Source organism: Coturnix japonica, chromosome 2 (assembly GCF_054131305.1).
Source record: "Coturnix japonica strain WE chromosome 2, WE-NBRP24, whole genome shotgun sequence".
Lineage (NCBI taxonomy): Eukaryota > Metazoa > Chordata > Aves > Galliformes > Phasianidae > Coturnix > Coturnix japonica.
This window is the reverse complement of record NC_140664.1, coordinates 79,349,675-79,372,015: the sequence shown is the minus strand read 5'-3', so window position 1 is coordinate 79,372,015 and position 22,341 is coordinate 79,349,675. Positions and strand designations below refer to the sequence as shown.

General features: G+C 34.1%; 1 long non-coding RNA gene across 1 annotated transcript in view; it reads right to left on the bottom strand.

Annotated features, from left to right (window-relative positions):
* Positions 1 to 9,176: 9,176 nt before the first annotated feature.
* LOC146761999 (uncharacterized) overlaps positions 9,177 to 22,341 on the bottom strand; it is a 32,513-nt gene continuing 19,348 nt past the window's right edge. Inside the window, exons 2-3 of the long non-coding RNA XR_014942803.1 lie at positions 18,371 to 18,415; positions 9,177 to 15,347 (exon numbers count right to left, since the gene is read on the bottom strand). This is a non-coding gene — a long non-coding RNA (uncharacterized LOC146761999). The remainder of the gene's footprint in view (positions 15,348 to 18,370; positions 18,416 to 22,341) is intronic.

Below are 22,341 nucleotides of genomic sequence, written 5' to 3'. Positions count from 1 at the left end.
TTGCAGCAGAAATTTTCCTAGCAGAATCAATCCAAATATATTCAAAACATTCTGAGATAAAAAAACTTTGTTAACAATTTTTTTTTTTTTTTTTTTTTTTTTTTTTTTAAATTCAGTAATGGATTCAAGGAAAATACTTTTGAAAAACAATGCAACTATTACTATGTGAGAAGAGGAAAATGAAAGACACATTTCAAATGTATCACAATACATGATAAAGAAGTTCATAGTAAAAACAAACAAACAAACAAAAATCCCTTTCCTTAAGATTATTGATATTACTAAATATAAAGAAGATTACCAAATAAGATCTGCTGAATGAGAAAATCTCACTCTCCTCTCCGCATTCTTTTGGAAAAGAAACAGCAAATAGCTTCTGTAATTGAGAATAATATATTTCATATACAAGATTTAAAGAATCAGCTTGTAAGCTAATGTGTCTGAATAAAGATCCTATGCTATTAGTTATTTGTATAATCACTTTATTTTAATTTTTTAATGTTTATGTATATGTGTGTATACATATTCAGCAAAATGAGTAGATTAGTGTTCTGAACTAATCAACGAGTAATCCCTTACTTGAGTTGAAACTGTTTACACTTTCAATTAGAGTAAAAGTGATAATATGTTAGTCTTGTGTTACACAGAAGTCTTTTTATAACCTGGATACAAGCATTTGTCTTGTTCAAAGGCTTGACAGTGGTTGACTTTGAAGAAGAAGACAGGTTCTTCCCATCACACTATACTGAGATTTTCAATGACAAAATCTTCAACTAGCTTATTAATGCCTTTTCATGACCTCCTTATATACAGTGATCTGCATTTGGAGGGACAATAGGTTAAGAAATCTTGCATTATCAGAGAAATGAGAAAATATCAGCCTACAGATTTTACTATTGCTATGAAATTACAAAATATAGGAAGTGCTCAAGATTTGAATATTCCCAGAAGCTGAATAAAAGGAGCATAGAAGTGAATTCTGGAGAGTTCCAGTCTTCCAATGTGTCTAATTTTAGGGCTTTGCTTGTTTCTTATTACAAAAAGGGGGAGTGTTATAAATTTTATTTCATTACTTACTCTGCATTGTTCCACTTATTCCTCTCCCTTGGCAGCAAAATAAGTGGAGCAATGGAGTATTTCTCTGTTTCATCAAATGTATTTTCCATAGAACTAACCATAAATTCCAGGGCCAGATTCCGCCTTCTTTCACATTTACTGTGTTCTGGAGGGGGTACACACCTAAGAACCAAAATTTTATAAGGAGTATGGGAATGTGAGATATAGCTTCGGCACATATTTGATATTAGTGAATCTCTGTAGTTGCTAAGAATTTGCTGTTAAAGGGTGGGGGTGGAAGGCGATGCCGAATAAAAGAATCTAAATTAAATGCTTTGGAAAAGAAGACACAGTTAACTGAGATGAAAATCTTTACTTGAAACAAAATATGTGCTACTTACACCAGTGACATTTTTATTCAAATCCAGGCTTCTTAATATTTATTGTTACATACTTTCAATATGTCTATTTCCTCTTCATTGAAATCTTAGTATGAAATCAAGTTGAATAGTCTCTTCTTTAACACCCCAGGAGTATGTTCTCCTCTCCATTTCCTTCTCATTTTCTGACTAATTTCTAAATGAATGGTTACTTATTCAGCCAAAGTTTCTCTTTGTTTATTACTAGCAGTGACATTAATAACTATATTTATGATGTCTTTGATATTTTCATAGCCAAATTTCAGTGTAAAGGTAACATCAATATATTGAATATAAATATCTAGGAAACTGTCAGAAAGAAAATAGATATTGGAAACTAGCACCACATGAAAACTATTTTATGAACAATCTTTTATTCTCTTAAGTCATCTTAAAAGTTTATAACATAAATATATGAAAATGCATTAATGCATTCTATTTTAAAAGATTATTTTATTTGATAGGTTCATATCTAAACTACACTGCAGGTGGGTTTTTTTGTTTTGTTTTTTTTTTGTTTGTTTGCTTGTTTGTTTGTTTTTCCTGTATACTTGATGACTTAAGGTTTACATCAGAGTTTAAAGACAGAGATGCCCATCATCTGAGCTGAGAAAAAAATTGGCATTATTCACTGGATTTCATTAGAAGGGAACTGCAGAAATCAGAAGCAGTTCAACATCATCCTGTTAAACAAACACACAAGCAGACAAAAACAGAATTGCACTCAGGACTCAGTTGAGTAGTTTACATAGCAGAGCTTGGTTGACTGCAAAAACAAACAAACAAACAAAAAACCAAGAAAACAAACAAAAAGAAAACAAACAAAAAATCACAAAGCAAACATATTTCTTTGTTCTGCTATGGAGAGATTCTTCCCATCTGCAACATATTCAGCTTCAGATGGTCATTTCCATCTCTAGTGAACAGTGTATCTTGTATATAAAATGCAACTCTGGGTGATTCACTAACCCTTTAAAATCAGACTGAAGTTTCTAAGGATAATTCTTGCAAAAATGGCACCTAACCATAATCAGTTACAACCTAGTGTCTGAGTCACTAGATATCACCAAGCATATTGAAGCAGTAATTGAAAAGATATCTGAAACAGTGTTTCTGGATTATGATCTCTAAAATCCATGTCTAATATAAAAATTTAAATACACTACTTCTTGATTCTTTCTTGTTAGTAAAACATACTGTTTAAAACAGTTTTGGTTTCTGATTCCCACAGGAGAATCAGGAACACTTGCCATTCATCAGCGTGGGGGTATTGGTGGATGGTAGGCTGGGCATGAGCCAGCAATGTACCCTCGCAGCCCAGAAAGCCAACAGTAACCTGTGCTACATCAAAATAAATAAATAAATAAATAAATAAATGTGACCCACAGGGCAAAGGAGGTGATCCCCAATATTCTATACTTGTGAGGCCCCATCTGGAGTACTACATCTAGATGTGGAGTCTTCAGTACAGGAGAACCACAGAAATGATTTAATAAATAGATAGATAGATAGATAGATAGATAGATAGATAGATAGATAGATAGATAGATAGATAGAGATAGATAAATAAATAAAGTTGAACACTTCTCCTACAAGGACAGGCTGAGAGGACTGGCACTGTTCATCCTGAAGACGACAAATCTCCAAGGTGATCAGATAGCAGCCTTTCAACATCTAAAGGAGGACTATAAGAAAGAAAGGGACAGACTCTTTAGTAGGGTCTGTTGTGGTAGGACAAGGGGAAATTATTTCAGGTAAATGAGGGTAGAATTACATTGGATAGAAAGAAAAAGTCTTTTACATGGCACTGGAACAGGTTGCCTAGGGATGTTATGGAAGTCCTGTCCCTGGTTTCAAGACCAGACTGGACCAGGCTCTGAGCAACCTGATGCAGCTGTAGATGTCCCCGTTCACTGCAGGTGAGTTGGACTAGATGACCTTCCAACTGAAAGAAATCCATCATTCTATGATTCTGATGGAGCAGTCATATCTATGCTGCTGGTCAATTGGTGTTTTCATTTCCTCAGTGCTGCTCCAGAATTTTTCATGGTAAATGAACATGTGCTATTCTGGTATTACAACTGCATACAAATTTGTTTTAGAAGAGGGGAGAAAAAAACTATTCTTGGTGTGTGAGTTATTTTCACAAGTCAGTTTCTTGGTGTTTCCACTTACACTAAAGTAGCGAGGATGCAGCAGATGAAAAACAGCTAGAACATTTCATATACTCACTTTTATCACTGATTTATTTGTTTTCACTTCCATGCTGATTTTGGTTTGTTTTATCATAAAAATAAAATATTATTTTCATAGATAAATACAGTCCATTACAGGGTTTTGGCATCAATGCAATGTTTTTAAAGAGAATATGGATATAGTGTGATATATTACAATATGTTTTCTTTCCCTTTTCTCTGCATTTCTTTATCAAGAAGCCAGTTGAATAGTTTATCCATCCCTCCCCCCACATATTTTCCTGGCATTTCAGGATGAATTCCACACACAGAGCATCAGAGAATCACCTTGGTTGGCTATTGCTCATCTGTATAAATTGAACACTTGAGAGATTTTTCTCATTTTCACCTATATCTCAAAATCCCTTTAGGAAACTGCATCATACCAAAAAACAGAGTTATCAGAGTGAATAACAGGGGACCATATGAAGAATGGAAAAGCTTAGAACTAATGTCTCATTGTTGCAGTTCTTATCTACACCTGCTAGCTCTTGTGGGGACTCATTTCTCTAGATGAAGCAACTTTCTGTCAGTTGTAATGTAAGATCCAGGCCTCAAAATCCTTCAATGTAAAACTTAAGTACAAATTGACATTTTATGTGAGCCACATCTGTGGATTAGAAATATACCTGTTATCAATAGGATCAGTACAGGAATATGTGTACCTATGTTTGCAAAGACTGCAATGGAAGGAGCTGCTTGATTTAAAGTGATGTATCTGTATGGAGTTGTGTTTATTATAAGGGAATCTTACATATGAGAGAAGTAAATGGGAGTGTGGGATTCAATAGTTTTCAGTGAAAAATTTGTTATAATACTCCTAATTAATAGCTGGACTGTTCCATTTTAATTTTTAGTCCAAGTAATTTAAAGATTTTTTGTCAAAACATATAGTTAGTGAACGAGTTTGTCTATTAATTTAATCACCACAATATGTGAAAATAGAAATAAAAATAACTGGTATATTACAGGGGACATGGTGAAATGCACTTTTCCTCATAAGATGTTAAGATGGAGCTGTTCTACCAGAGGCTAAGGTGAGAGAACAACAAGAATTTTTTGCTTCTTTTATTGCTGTTTTTGTTTGTTTGTTTGTTTTTGTTATTATTATCATTATTTTACTTTGATTCTTATTTGTTTTTATTTAAGGCAATAAAGAATGTGACCAGGGAAATACAAGTAGGTGAGAGCTTTGAAGGTCATACCTACAGTGCTGGAAAAGTCCACTGTAGTCATGCAGTTCTTTTTTCTCCACAATGGTCAAGCTGGATTTGTTTAACAGGTTCTAGAAAGGCACTGCATAGCCAGATATGTTCTTGCCCACTGATATTTCTTTTCCCAACTGCCAAGTTCTTCATCCTGAGTTTTATAATATTTACTATCCCAAAGGACTGCAACTGTCTTAATGTTTCAAATACTTCTGTGTTATCGTTAATGTAGCTGGGGCTTGAATCACTAATTGAAATCTCGTTAGGGCATCACAAAAAATACATGGAGAGAAACAGCAGTGTCAGAATGACATTAGCTTTGAGGCTGAAAAGTTGGACTAATCAAATAATTCACATAATTTCAGCTGAAATTTTAGTTTTCCCTTCTGCGTGTGTATGTAATTCAATATCTCCCAGTGTAGGTAAGTCCTGTTCACATGAGTTAGATTATTCTCAGACTCAGTGGTGTGATTTCTGTGTTCTGATAACTCCTATCTGTTTATTCAGTAGGTTGTTTAGATCAACAAGCAGTATTCTCAAATAAAATATGCAGTTTAAAATATTATTTTGACATATGAGTCTTTTAATCTGAATAGATTTGTGTTCCACAAGAAGGAATCAAACTTCTGTACTTGGCTAAAATTTACACAGTCCTGCGAGGAATGAGTCTGTTAATATTTTGAATATTGTAGTTTTGTTCAACTGAAAAGCATTATGTCAGGTTCTGTCAAAAAGTGCTCATATCTGACACAGTCCAACTAGGTGAAAATAAACAGAATGTAAAGAAATCTATTTGTGGCCTTATGACTGTTAAAGGAGGAGCTCATTTAAAAAAAAAAAAAAAAAAAAATCATTCACAAAACTGAAGAAACTCAATAATAGGTCTCATTTTCCTTTTCCTTCCTCCCTCTCCCTCCCTCCCTTCCTTCCTTCCTTCCTTCCTTCCTTCCTTCCTTCCTTCCTTCCTTCCTTCCTTCCTTCCTTCCTTCCTTCCTTCCTTCCTTCCTTCCTTCCTTCCTTCCTTCCTTCCTTCCTTCCTTCCTTCCTTCCTTCCTTCCTTCCTTCCTTCCTTCCTTCCTTCCTTCCTTCCTTCCTTCCTCCCTCTTCCTCCCTCTTCCTCCCTCCCTCCCTTCCTTCCTTCCTTCCTTCCTTCCTTCCTTCCTTCCTTCCTTCCTTCCTTCCTTCCTTCCTTCCTTCCTTCCTTCCTTCCTTCCTTCCTTCCTTCCTTCCTTCCTTCCTTCCTTCCTTCCTTCCTTCCTTCCTTCCTTCCTTCCTTCCTTCCTTCCTTCCTTCCTTCCTTCCTTCCTTCCTTCCTTCCTTCCTTCCTTCCTTCCTCCCTTCCTCCCTCCCTCCCTCCCTCCCTTCCTTACTGCCTTCCTTCCTGTCTTCTCTCTCCCTCCCTTCTTCCCTCCCTCCCTCAGTCCTCTTTACTCTCTCTTTTCTTCACTCCTCTTCCTGTGGTCTTCATATAAGACTGAGTAATTACTCAGAATCATTAGTTTTATAGCATGGGAAAGAATTCTTGTTTTGTGTTTATACATTATCTTGTACAATATCCAGCTCATGATGATATGATGATGGCTACCAAATGGCTGTGAGATTCAAACAAGCAAGCAATTCCATTCTGAGCAGAAGTAATGAAGCCTGATTCCATAAATATTCATGTCCCATGGTTACATTCACTGCTGTATATAATACAGTGAACTTAAATTGAATTTTTCCTGTGGTTAGGACATTTGTAATAATAGCTTCCTTCTATGTTGGTCTCTATTGTTTAAAAAAACTAAAGCTCATTCTTTTTCCCTGCAGTGAAGACTTTAATAAAGTCTGTCTCAACACAGCTTATTTTTACAATGCCTATCAGATATTTCCATCACTGAGACCTCTATTATATATGATTGAAATTGACCAGCAAGATCACAGAATTTAAGGGAGAAATAAAATGAACGAAGTGTTATTTTGTTGGGAGACCAGGCTGCATATTTTATTAAACATAGTATAATAAGAATAAAAAAATATACAATAATAATTAAAATATAAATACATATCCTGCTTCCAGTGCTCAGAGAAACAGAAGACTAGGTTTTTGTTTGGTTGTATGGTAGGTATTTTTTGTTTGTTTGTTTGTTTGTTTTGTTTTGTTTTGTTTTGTTTTTCTCCTTATCACCAAGAAAATAAAATTTAAGTAAGACTGGAAGACATTCATCTAAATTCTCCTTCACAGGAGAGTAGTCAAGCCTGGAATATAAAAAGTGAAGAAGAGGGAAACAATTATGTGGCAAAATGATCCTATTCTTCTGCTAACATAATTTTCTACTATAACCCTGTGTCTTGTACTCCCAAAAAGCAGAAACTGAAGCTGGAGGGAATATTGTGTTGATTGACATGAGTGTATCCCATCAGCTAGTTTCTGACCAATCCTGACAGTTCTATTTGTAGGAATTGCCCCCTACTGGGTCTACAGAGACCACCCTCTGTAATCACTATCCATTAGCATAAATTTTCAGTTTGCCTATTGCAGTAGTTGTTCATAGAAATTTATTAACCTCATAATTTCTTCGCTGTTTCACAGGTTTCACACCCAAAAAACTATTTCCACAGGGAATTAGATGTGTTTTCGTTTGAGAAGCTTGGTTTACATAACAAATTTAAACCTGTTCCTGATAAACTTCCCATTCTCTCTGACTATAATTAACCAGGACTTTAAATGTAGGGAAAACCTTGTTGTCAGTTTATTCTATTGTTAAGATTTAGGAAACAGTCTGCCAAACAAAATCTAATACCTGTCTCTGTCTTCCTTGTTTGTCTTCTCTGTGCCCCTGTGCTATTATCCCCTTTATTCTGTGTAGTCATTCAGGCTGTACTTCCTCCCTTCATTTGTACAACATGTCATCTTTAGCCTATAATTGACTATCCTACCATGACATACACCACAAGCTTTTACACACAGTGAAATGGCTGTTCTGGGTATAAAAGGAACTGTAAAAAAAAAAAAAGAAATGTAAAAGCTTGTGATGTATGACAGTGGAGAGAGTGAAAAGCATATGGATTTTATGTCTCTAAGTACTCATAAAAGGACAGGACTGTGTCTCATTCCTTTTTAGAGATTAGGATGGCTAAGAAAATATCATTTTAAGCATGGGATTTGTTCACAAATGTAAGTGATGTTTTTTTGTTTGTTTGTTTGTTTTTTCTGAAACTACTTGAATGAGGAAGAAGTCAGAACTTAGCCAGTAATGCCTAAGAATTCAGTATATCCATGAAGATTCTTCATTTGTATGAAAAATTTTATATGAAGACTTGTGTCACCTTTTGATGTCTGTAGAATTTTAATGGAAGTTGAACATGACTGGTTTCAACTTGAACTAATTGTGAGAACTTTGAAAAAGATAAAAGTAACATTGGAGCCTGCCATCTACTGAGACCTTTTACATTTGGATATAAAAGACAGATGCTCCATGCAGTCACAAGAGTAAAACTGCAATTGCAATCACAGAGATTAGACAGTGTCAAGTCTTCACCTCACAAAATATCTACTTCTTGTGTTCATTTTGGCTGTACCACAGCTTAAAAAGGACTAATCCATCTGTTTTGTTCTGTCCACCCCCCAGTAAGGTATCCTGGCCACCCAGTCTTGGCCTTTTGGCCAATGTGTTCCCACCTCAGATGTCCTTGTAAGGCTGCCTTTAGGCCTGTGCATGAAGCATGGTGACTGGTAGACAACGAGCAATTCCATCAAAGGCCATTACTTCCCCCAGGACGGAATGCAGCCATGGCAGTGGCTGAGGTAACTCCCAGCCACCCTCCTGTCAAGGCTTTTACCTGTCTGGTGCCTGATTTCCTCATGTAGTTTGAACCCAGACCACAGCTGTGTTATTCTTTTCTGGCAGTGCTGAGGTTTTTTTGACAAGTAAACCATTGGCCATTTGCACTTCTGTGTCTTTATAGACCTCTTGTTTGACAGCTGCATAGAAGGAACAGAATCCACTTCACTGTAGGGCCTGTACCATTTTCAGAGGAAGAGGAGAAGACCCCCCTTCTAAACATGGTTGTGTTTTATTCATACCCAACAAGAGGCTTAGTCTTATCCAAGTGTGCTTGAAGGGAAATTGTATTTAATCAGCTCTTCTGACAATACAATGCTCCCTCTTCAAATCTGAAGATATCTCAGGTGATCTACTTATTTTCTTATCACTCTCCATCCATCTGCACATCATGTATCAAAACATAATAAAAGCCAAATGTTTATCCACACAAAATTACAGAATTCTTTACAGGTTTTATTGTTATTTTTCAAATAATGCATCTGTGTTGCATTTTTGATAGACCTATATATTCAGAGGTTTTTGGATCAGTAGGCAGCTGATATTTTGAGTGTGCTACTGCACAACTCTGCAAATAAAAAACATGACATTCCTGCCTCTCATTTTTCCACTAATAAATAAAACTTTATATTCTCTTGTATCCCTTGAGTCCAGATGCTGTTTGAAAAAGAAAATTTATATTATCATAGGACTTCTGATAATATTGCAAGAGTTGGCAATGTACAACACAGAGAGGATAACAGCATAGAGTAGATGATATTAAGGATGACATCTCCAATAAGCTATGTAGTCAATGGAGAAGTTCCCATAGGGAGCTCAGACTGCATTCTCCCTAGTTATGCAATGTTCTCTGAAGAGTATAGATTATAAATAATTATTTAGTCTTAGGTATTCATAGATAACTGTTGAGTAGAACATTGTCTAGATGTGCTGTTGATATCAATATTATTAAACTTTGTTTGATACTCAACATATATCTTGAATTGGCTTTAATTCTGATTGTAAGAGTGCATATTCAACTGCAAAGAAATACATTTTATACATAGCTGTCCAAGGTAGTAGTGCTCTCTCTCTCTCTTTCTCTCTCTCTCTTTTTTTTTTTTTTTTTTTTTTGAAAGAGAGAGAGAGAGAGAGAGAAAGAAAGAGAGAGAGAGAGAGAGAAGAAAGAGGTAGTCATTTCAAGTAATAAGTATATCCCTTGCTCTTCTATCAAAAAAACATTGAGGTATGTTCTGTATGATGTCTAATTCATCACACCTGAACTAATGGAAGCTTGGTTATGCCATATGAGTCTAATCCTAGGAGCACTTGCTCTGTATCAATTAATTTTCTATTTCAAACCAATGCATGTAAAGTCATTTCTCTCTAATACTCAATTCTTTCAATATGAAGTTTTTTGCTTGTCACTAGAAGTACATTGACAAATTCTCCTGTGACAGGCACACTAATTTTAAAGTCTCAGAAACAGTTGCTCATTTAATTTTTAGGAATTTGAAACATATTGCATTTTATAATTTTCCACTGGATAGATTGATTTAGAACAAATTACTATTATATGAGTCCTAGAACTTAAAACATCTAATAACATCTTTTATGTCCTGCATATGACTGCATTTACTTTGCTTTGTTTTGTTTTGTAATCAAGAATCCCAACATAATCCCAACTGTATAACATCACTTTCATGGATGTGTCATTTACCAGTAACAAAAATATCATTTGTTGTAATAAATAAATGAATAAACACAACAGAGCTTGCATACTTTTTGTAGATGATTCAGAAATTGCTGAATGCTGTACATTTATTGCATCAGTAAGTGGTTTGTATTTTTTGGAGAGTACTAGCACTGATATACTATTCCATATGCTACTGTAACTGTAAATTCAGATCAGGATATGGAACCTAAGGTTGAGTTTGCTGTAGTACTCTGACCAGACAGGGAGGAGAGAGACTTCTGGCTTGGATATAGCTACTGAGTGGAATACCATTATCTGTAAAGAAATGGTCTGTTGGGAAAGCAGAGTTGATAATAAGAGCTTTTCAGCATTTTTTCATTAAAAAGATACATTAATATTATTTTGAAATAAAATTGCTGTTTCTATAATTACTGGTTTGAGTGAATGCATGAAAGACTGATATGAACACTGCCATAGCACAATTTACTGTGTACTTTTATTTTGGAAGTCTTGCCTAAGTCATTCATTTTTCCACAGATTTCAACAAGAAAATCCAACTACTTGCATCAGTGAGGAAACCACGTGTCTTTATCTTTATAGGAAATATAAATGTGTTTAAAATTGATATGCCAATAATACACACGTAAATAAAGAATTACATTGCTAACATTATTTTATATGAGACTTCATAGGGCTAAAGAAATGAGATAGTTTTATTAATTAATTAATGAGTGATACAGATATTAAAGCAGTTAAATAAAAGGAAATAGTGGGGAAGCACTTCTTAGGCCTTCAATAGGGCTTTATAACTTCAGAAAACATTGTTTGTACTCACAGGAGTAAACAGCACAAGTTTTTAATTCCCAAATGATACACAGGTACAGAGCAGGGCTGAAGAAAATAAAACTAAGTTATATAACAGATACTATATTTAAAATGAAATGGAAAGAGTAAATAGGAAACAAGCAATCGAAGAATCATGCCACATACTTTCAGAAATACTTCTGTATGATTTTTTTCTTTTTGATGTTCTTGGATTTTTTTCTTTGCTTTTAGAAGAGCTGTAGGAAACTTTGTTAGGTTTACTGTCTAAATAGGAAGAAAATGCCTGAACTATTTGTTTTTTAAGGGCCTCTGTAGTAGAAAAAGAAAAAATCTTGTCTTCTCTATGGGTTTCCAGGTAAGATTATAGTACAAAGAGAACATACATTACTATTTCAGCTTTCCATAGGTGTGGAAAGAGAATCCCCAGGGACTCTAAGACACCTGTAGTTTCTGTTGTGTCTAAAATGTCCGTGAAACACTGCAAATAGAGTTTTTGCCTCAAACTGTTTTCTTCCTCAGTGTAAGTTTTTCACAGAAGGGAAAATTTCTTTATTTGTATGTTGTAAAAACCTGAAACAAAGAGTTTGACTTTGAAATAAACATAAATAAACAATTGTATAGATTTTAATCACTGTCCTGTACCAGAGTTAGAAAATGTACCTTGATATCACTTTCAATAACTTGACAGTAGTGTAAAATTGATTATCAAGATATAAAACAAGGAAACGAGATGATGAAGTTGTGAATCACCTATTGATCATATTTGAAAGGTTGTGGCACTCTGGTGACATTTCTGCTTAGAAATTTATTTTATAATTTCATGCAAATTTTCTCCAAAATAAAACCTCTTTACATTAATGAGAAAAAAATATGGTTATTAATTGAATGAAATGCTATATTTCAACAAAAATATGCTCTTTGATTGAAAAAAAACCAAGCTGTGCCTCACTGACTTTTGCAAAATCTTGACCAATTTACAGTCAGTGGTTTAACAAGCTGTCACTTGATTTGCTCAAAGAAATGACATATTATAAAAAGTTATGTATTAAGATTTTTTCTTTCATTTTGTTCTTTTCACTCTTTTATTTTGAGTAGCAACAATGATACAGTTGGGTAAGTGTAAGTCAGGTTCATAAACTTGTGCTTAAATCTCTGCTGATGCTTTTACTGTTTCCCTTCTTGCTGTTCTTTAAACATTCCATTATGGATTACTACTATTTCAAACTCCATTTCTTTGAATTATCTTCTGTGCAGCTATCTGTAAGAAGGAGAGAGACAGCTTTCTTGCTGGAAATTCCTTCTCTTTTAGTAAAATATTATATTAATTAAATATATGATATTTTCTTTGAACTTTCTGATAACAAACAATAAATGAATGCTGTTGTCTCATGTTCCTGATAAGTGGATATTTTTTTTTCCTACTTGAGTTCATTGTGATTAGAAAAGGTAACAACAGTGTCAGTCTGATGACATTTCTTATCTGTTAGCAGTACCTGTTTCATATATTACTAATTTCCTGAGAAGATCTTAAAATATCTTATAAAGGACATAATAACATTTTTTTAGTTTTGAATAGAAAGTTGTTCAATTTAGTGGCATGGTTTTATGATTTTTGTTACCAGTATTCTAGATCATAACATCATGTAAAGCACTGGGAATTAAAGAGTTAATACTGCAGTTCCAAGGACTGCTGCTTTTCCAGGTACCTGGAACATGTACCCAGTTCTCAGAAGAGAATAAGAACTACACAACCCAGAGGACTTTTCACTGCTCCATTTCTGTTTTCAGAGGGAAAGGTAAAACTGTTTGCAGGTCATGAGAAGTCCCCTTTCCCTTTCCCCTTGCTACTCATCTCTGCGTTATGCATGCTCCCTAGCCATTTTGCCTTCACCATTACATTAAGGCCTTTGGTTTTTGCACACTCTACAGTGTCCTTTCTCCAAATTTTGCTTTAGCAGGACATAAAACAAGTAAAAATACAAGTACAACTTTTGAAAGAGCATCTGTTTTCTGCACATACAAATGGGTAAAATGTAAACAGTTTTCTTTGATGATTTTCTTTGCCCATTTTGTTCAGCTCTGTATTTCTTTTACCTGATTTTATTCTTCACTCTTCCTCTCTTTCTGTGGAATGACAAATATTTACCTGGAGTTACGGGTCCTTGTTCAGCTTCTTAAAATCTGCACTTATGCTTATAATGACCCAGTTATCACTGAACAGAAGGAGTCATTTGGGTGTTGATTGTTTTCAGCATCTTTTTCAAAGCACATAAGGAATGGTGGACGGTTTCTCTTTTCACTGTTGTATGTGTCTTGGAAAAAGACCTAAAAAATGTCCTCTGGAAATAGAAGATATGTCTGCAGGCTTTCCTGGGTAAGCCGGTATGTAGAAGCAGAATACAATAGTTTGGGACCTGTTTAACAGTACCATCAATGCCTAGACTTGAAAAACAATTGTGTGAGTAAACTGAGGAGAATCTACAAAGACTTTATTTGTAAACCAGTTTCTAAACAAGTTGTCTTGTGTTTTAAAAAAATTTCTTGTTTTTTTGTTTGTTTGTTTGTTTTTGTTTATTTTTGTTTGTTTTCCCAAACAATGAATACACACTTCCTAGCTTGTAGAAAACTGCCTGAATTTTTCCTTTTAGTAATTACATTTCAAAATTTAATAGCTTGAATGTGGTAACTCAATTGTATAATGTTTGGTATCATTTCTGTTTCTTGATTGTATCTCTCAGTTTAACATAGGTAGGAAGCATAAGTGACAGTATTTCTGGTGCTTTTTAGCATTCAGAAATAAATGAAATACAAAAAAAAAAAAAAAAAAAGAGAGAGAGAAGAAATTTAGATTACACTAAGGTATTTCAAACTATGGTACAAAGGTTATTAAAAAAGGTTATATGAAAGAGTATGGTTCTTTCATGATACCTAGAGTATATTTTGACATTGTTCTATTAGTAGCAGAGCTCTGGTGGAATGTCACAGCTTCTGTATATTCACTTAGAAGTTTTCTAGCATTCATGTAGTCCTCCATACAGTTTCCAGTAATGCTTCTGCAAAAAGTCTGGATTAAAATTCAGTGTCTTCCATCCTGCTTTATGCTGGCACTGACCTACCACTCTGTAACAGATGACATTCTCAGTGTGGATGATATTTGCAGAGTTCAATCACGTTTGCTTGGCTATCAAATAATATTAACTGTTTAGTGCTTGCCTAATCTCTCTGACCTGCACTCTTAAGAAAGAAGTTTTACTATTGTTCAGAGTCCAATTCTTATGAAAACACATTAAAATATATATATATATATTTCTCATCCTTTCTCTTTAGGAAGCACTTGGCTGCTATGTTTTAAACAACTATGTCAGCTATGTCAGTTACTTCTACTGCAAATATTTGGGGGAGTGATTATACCCATAAGTGTTTGCAAATCTTCTACCATTATAGGGCTCAAGAAGCAACCATCAGAAAAGCACTGTTGATTTCTATTTGAGTACATTTCTGATCTGTTCTCTAGAAAGCATATATTTTCTCACTAAAATAAAAAAAATAAAATAAAATAAATCCAGATCTGCTAATTGATCAAACTTACTATTTCTCTATTTCATTTGATCTGCTCAGAACTTAATATTGTGAATGACTCAAGTTATGAAAAACCTACTGTCTTTTTATTTCCTAAGTAAATCTCAATAATTTTGTGCGGAGACTGCAACACAGTTGCCATGTCAAGAAACTTCACATTTAGGTACCTCCCTGGTTTCTTGCTTTGCTTTTGGACTTTTTTTTTTTTTTTTTTTCCCTTGAAAACTTTTTTTGAGTTGTAGCTGAAATAATTCTCTCTTAGGTAAACAAGACAAAAAGTGACAGCTCTTCAGGAGTCATAAGCTGTCTTGTCCTGCCATTCAGTGCAATAACATTTTTCTGTTCAGTCATTTGCTACCTTCTTAGGAACAGAGAAGGAAGAACAGACATTTTTAGTTTCCAGTGAAGAACTTTTTAGCTTCTTTGTGTTTCTCCATATGCCAGTAGCATATGTTTAGTGTTCATTAGTTCCAATTCTGTTACAAGTTTCTATTTAGGTGGAAGGTTCTTCTCAAAACAGACAAAACCTACAAAAGAATGAACAGACTCTTAAATATCTGTGCAGTGATAAAATTTTGTAATGAGAAGAATGGACAAATATAGAAGGTAAAAGAAACAAATATGCATAGGACTTGTAAAATAAAAGGTGTGGCCAGATTTAGTATTCATATATATAAAAATAAATCTCACAAAAATAAGAATAAAAAAAAATAACATATAAATAATATACTTTGGTTTGGTTTTTTGTCTGTTGGGGGTTTTTTGTTTGTTTGTTTTTGTTTTTTGGCAGGAGTATAGTATGATGATCCATAGATTTTTGACCATTATGGAGATTAAAAATAATTGGTCAAGATTAGTGTCTTGACTCTTGGCTCAGCAAATGTCTCTAACTGTTACTCTTCCTACATTAGATGACAGTAAGCACATATCTGCAATACACAGGACTTGTAGAAGTTTACTTTGATTATCTATGGAAGTAATAGCTATTGCTTCCAAGAGAGATAAAAAAGAAACAGCAAAATTGAGACTGGAAAATTAAATCAGGATGAAAAGTAAAAAGCACATTCTGTAGAACAGAATTTTTCTCCAAGCTCAAATACTTACTCTAAATAAAGGACAAAATGAGAAATTTTAAAAATTTTTAAGTTTTCTTTTTCTGTGTTCTGACAACCATTAATTGTATAACCCTTTAAAAGACATTAACCCTTTTCCACAAGTAATTCCAACTAATTAACATATTATTATTATTATTATTATTATTATTATTATTATTATTATTATTATTATTATTATTATTTCCCCAGATATAACTTGGTGAGAATTATCACTGACATGGATGTTAATTTACAAGCTAGCTGCCTCATTTCTCCTTTTCCTTTCTCTCACAACATTAGAGTTCTGTTTTTAATATGAACGACTTTTTGAAGTCCTGTACTATTACTTTGCAATGGAATATGAAAGTCAAAAGTTTTTGATTCTGTTTCCATGATGTGAGACTAGTTTCAGCTTAAACATGCTCCTCAAGCAATCATGATTATCATTTTTTATATTTTATTTATTTATTTATTTAATTCAAAGAACAGCAGCTATTCCTGACCCTTCTGATTTCTGTGGCAAGGATACATGAATGACTAAATAACTAAAAGACCACTTAAATATAAATATATATATTTTTTTCAACAACTGATCTCTAAGTCTTGAAGTAGTGATTTTTCAATACAGATGACTTCTGAATAAATGTCATAAGAATATAGTGGAATTGTAACATATCAAATACTGTGAGAGAGCAGTTCTACTTAAAAGAGAACTGTATGTGGCTTTAGAATATCAGCCCCATGTCCAAAGTAAAATGTATACCTCTGTCACTGCTGATTGATGTTTGTCTAGCTTGTTCTTAAAACACCTTATGATTGTTTATGAGAATGTCTCTGAGGCAGTGTCAAAAATCTTACTAAAATCAAGACATACGTTATCTTCCCTGTCCAGGAAAGACCTCATGCTATGGTACTTTAAAGAGACGGCAGACTGGTCTGACTTGATTTATTTTTGACATCGATAGTGACTTTGACTAGCCTCATTCTTATCTAACAGCTATTTAAAGAAATAGATTCTGCTTTTCTAGAAATTCAAATTTGTTTCTCAGAACTTATAATTTTACAGAATCTTTCTTTCTCTCCTAGCATCTTCCTTCTCTATTTTAAAAGAAGGGCATTTCCTTCTCTCTGGTTATCCAGAAAAATACTCAGGTACTTTTAAAAACAAGCAAACAAAACCAACCAAACAACCAAAAAAGCAGCTACAACTAAATATGTGTTGTTTTATTTTCGTTGTTGTTGTTTTGGTTTTTTAGCTCTATGTTCATCTGTTCTGATTTTATCCTTATGAGTTCATAGCGTGTTTTTAATTCATTAGCAACCCATGCTATTTTTTTCTTTCTTATGTGCCTTGTTACAGATGTTCAGAGTCAAGAAAGAGCTAACACTTCTCTAATCAATAGGAAAAAAAATAAAAAATACTGAAAAAGACTAAAAAAGACTGAATCACATTTCAAAGCTAACAAGAAGGAAAAGCTGTTCCAAGCATATTCCAGTGAACTCCTGGATATTCTACATGTTCCTTTGCTTGTCCTGTTATTTCAATTTTATTCTTGGTTCTGTTAGTTTTAAAAAGCCTAATCCACTATTTTTTTATTTTTTTTTTTTCATCTTGGTGTAGCAATTAGTAATCAGTTTCACCATTAATACTGTCTTACCATTTATCTATTAAATCTAGAAATTTTAAAATATCAGATATGCTGCAAAATATACTTCAGAATTTATCTGGAAATGTGCTGCTTTTTCTGTTTTCAAAATCTATTTTTTAGCTTTTCATTAGTGATATTTTATGAATTGAAATAAAAGTTAAATAAAGGAGTGACAGAAACTAAACATTTACTTTAATTCAAAGAAGACTCAGTTACATTTATTTTGGCACAGGCAAGAACAGGAGGAGGATTCTTCAAAGCAATCATTGAATCACCAAGGTTGGAAAAGACCTCTAAGATCATCTACCCCAAGCATCCACCTGCCACCAGTATTTCTCCACTTAACCACATCCATTGGTACAACATCAAAATGTTTCTTAAATGTATCCAGGGATGGTGACTCAATCATCTTCCCCAGCGACCCGTTAAAATGCAAGGGTATAGGTAAAATCAAGAATGTACAAAGTGATGAAAGGCTTTTTGTTTGCATGTGTTTGTTTTTCCGTTTGGTTTAAAAAGTTAAAATATCAGAAGATATCTCAGTGATGTCTGTGAAATTTCAAGTGCAGCAAAAATTTGATGATTTGTCCTATTTTGTTTTTCTTTGCTTTAAATCTCAATATAATACAAAAATAAGAAGCTATTATCCAGTCCTATCCGAAGAAAGTGTTCGCCCACAATTTTTGAATAGAAAGTCACATTGCTCAGCTACTCACTGTAACTGAAGTTTTGAAAATGCTCAGTCTAGCCATAAATAAAAACTGAAGAAAATAAAAGCCAGTGAACATTACAGTAGAAATCACTTACCTTGTGGTTACAAACCTGACATCCTGGCTGAGACATACTCATTCTCTACAAGGGATGTAAGGGAGAAATATGGACTTATAATCAGTCAAATTATGAAATCAAAAAGACTCTGGATACTTTGATACATTTTAATTAGAGAAAAAAATTCAAGATGTAATCTTGTCATCAAGTTCTGTAATTCTGTCAGATCTCTCAAGTAAAGCGTAATTGGGCCATGATAGCACTGGATGATCTGCACGAAGGAAAAAAGTCAGGAAGAGTGATTCTACAGTTTGCGACTGCGATTAGTACTCACCACTTTTTCAGCTAGAAAGGTAAAAGTATTCTCATTTTAGAAGCCTGAAAGTACTAAAGTATGGTCTGCTGTCTCTCCAGAAATTTTGTTTTCAAGACTTCAGATCTTTTAAAGAAAATAAAATTCCTTATATACTTGTAAAGAATATATCATACATTTCCTTGGGAATTCTTGTTTTTCTAGAAATGCTCTGTACTCTCCTGAAACATGCTAGAGTGCTTTCTGTTTTAGACTGGTGGCAGAAAGCATTTAATCCCCTCAGCCCTGCAGCAGATCTCATTTCAGTTCATGCACCATGGCAGAAGATAGAAAGAACCATAACAAATTTCACAATGTCTCAATGCTCTGTCCTTAGATTACTCTGCTAATATAAAGTGATTATATATACACATACATATATACACTTGCATTAATATATATTGACACATGTAGTATATGTATACAATATGTAATAATTTATTCTATTTATAAATGCTAATTCTAAATAGAACTGTTGAGAAAAGAAAGGAATGTTTCTATTACCTACTTTACAAAATTCTTGTTTCACTTCAGTGTTTTTCTGACCAGCTTACTCAGGGCCTTCGGCTACATTTATTCTACATTTCAAAGGACCTCTTACTGAGATGCTGGATATCTTTTGTTTCTCACAGTCTTCAAAATATTATTTCAAATTCAGTCTTTTTCCCTCAAAGACTATATGCGGAAATGGCTCTTGTGAAGTACAGTTGTGCTTAACTATTATTAACAAACTGATTAAATGAGAGAAGGGAATCAGTGTTCCCCAGTAATTCACTCCTTATATCTCACAGAACATAAATAATAACAGAATAAAAAAATAACAACAGACATTCTTGATACCTAAGTAAGATTGATGTATTTAACCCTTTACTGTGAGACAAGACACAAACAAATTGAATTGGTCTGATATGTTTCTGAAATGCTTCTTAGCATTCAGATAACAATGTGGTAAATATCCAAATGTAGAAGCAGAAGAATATGTACAGATAGGAAACACTTTCTCTCTTCTGCAGCCATATATAACTTGTTTTAATAATGTAACATGTTTTCTTTACCCATATAAATGAAAAAAATGAAAGCAATGTCGAAACAGAATCTTGTTTTCATGAATATTAAATAGTGTCAAGTTTCAGTGAACTAAAGTTGCTTAATGAATAGAAGGTAGACAAGAAATTCTCCTTACAACAGCTCTTCCAAAGAGAAGGCTAATTGCAAAACTGATGCTTGGCAGGGAATGAGTGCTTAAAGATGTTAATACTTTGTTTGACTCCAATGAAAAAATATCATTGTTTTAAAAAGAAAGATTTGCACTGATATCATTAGTTTTATGAAGGAACTTTATTCAACTTTAAAGATAAATTGTTTATTCCTGATGCAAGCATGGTAACTAGTAAAACTAGTTCTGTAACTAAAATTTGGTTAAATTATTTTATGATAAATATAATAAAATTACATATCTTTTTTCCTGTTCTAAAGGTTTAATTCCAAAAGGAATGAAAAGAAGCAAAAGACTTATATTTTTGTTATTTAAATGAGCAAATGTAATCCCCGAAGTAGTGCACTGAATAAGAAGGTGTCATCTTTAAACAGTGAGTTTTATGATTATCACATTTCTCATTATTACTATCTTTAAGGATAAGCACAGATTAAAAGACTCCGAACACAGGAGAAAGCACTGAACACTGTAGCAATTTCATGCAATTTAATATGATCTAATCTCCACTCCTGGTCTCTGGAAATAAAAAGTGTGATATCTTAAAAATCATGCCCTTTTAATCAGCATTTTAACTAAATAATGGTTTTCGTTCACAAGATATTCTCTATTTTATCCTGAAAACACATTATTTTTCATGTTAATTAGGTTCTCAATGTGTTTACTATGAACAGTGTATCAGAGTTTTTATAGACTTCTTTTCAATTTAATTAAACAAGATTTTCATTCCTCTCTTCAGAAAATATGCCACAGTTAGAAGACCAGGAATATGACAGTAGCCAAAAGTCAAATCTGAGAAAGATTCCTAAGAACACAGGGAAAAAAACAAAACAAAACAAATCAAAACAACAACAACAACAAAAAATCCAAGACAACATCCATGCTATGAATAATTTATTTACTGGGATAATTTATCAGTCTTGTAGAGATTTTTAACACCTAAATAAGACTGAAACATGATTCAAGTACCTGTTATTTAATTAAACTATGACCTTAAAAATCACTTTATTTAGACACAACTGTAATAAACTTGAATCTCATATATAAACTGTTTTATTTTATCTTAATGATATTTTACAGAACATACTCAAAACAGTCCCAGCTTCAAGAGTACTAAGTAGCCTGGCACCCACTCAAGTCTTGCACATCACGGGAAACAAAAAAAAGTATTTAATTTTATCCTTCAATCATTTTTAGAAGGGATAGCAAATAAAAATAAACAATAAAATATTTAAATGATAAATAATGATAAATAAATAAATAATACACAGAATGACAGGACTGATTTCTTTTTAGAGAAATTTAGATGTGTCTAGACTTTCAAACAGTGTCAGAGAAACACATGATTTGTAGCTTTTCTTTAATAGTCTTACAGATTATTTTAAGGAAATAAAAGCAGTATTTAGAATTGAATGCACTTCACTGGGTGTATTCAAACTGCATCCTTTGAAGCCCAGAGGAGGATCGTAACCATAAGGATATCATGGAGAAGACAAAAAAGTTTACAGTATGAACATAAATATTACCTCCTACTTTGAAAAGAATATCACAGAATTGTAGGGGTTGGAAGGGACCTCTAGAGATCATTGAGTCCAACCCCCTGCCAAAGCAGGTTCCCAACAGCAGGTCACACAGGTAGGCACACAAGTGGGACTTGAATATCTCCAGAGGAGACTCTACAACCCCCGTGGGCAGCCTATTCCAGTGCTCCGTCATCCTCACTGTAAAGAAGTTCTTGTGCACATTTGCACAGAACTTCCTATGTTCCAGCTTATGTCCATTTCCCCTTGTCCTTTCTCCACATACCACTGAAAAGAGACTGGCCTTGCCATTATGGCTCCCACATCTCAGATATTTATAAACTTGGATTAGATTCCCTCTCTCGTCTTTTCTCAAGGCTAAACAGACCCAGTTTGCCTAGCCTTTCCTCATAGGGGTGATGCTCCAGTCCCTTCACCATCTTTGTGGCCCTCCGCTGGACTCTTTCCAAGAGGTCCCTGTCTTTTTTGTACTGGGGATCCCAGAACTGGACACATTACTCCAGATGAGGCCTCACCAGGGCAGAGTAGAGGGGAGGACCACCTCCCTCGACCTGCTGGACACACTCTTTTATTGCACCCCAGTATGCCATTGGCCTTTTTGGCTACAAGGGCACACTGCTGGCTCATGGCCAACCTGTCGTCCACCAGGACACCCAGGTCCCTCTCTGCAGAGCTCCTCTCCAGCAGGCCATCCCACAGCCTGTACTGGTACATGCAATTCTTCCTCCCTAGATGTAAGACTCTACACTTGCCTTTGTTGAACCTCATCTGGTTTCTTACTGCCCAGCTCTCCAGCCTGTCTAGGTCTCGCTGAATGGCAGCAGAGCCTTCAGGCATGTCAGCCAATCCTCCCAACTTCATATAATCAGTAAACTTGCTGAGGGTGGCCACTATTCCCTCATCA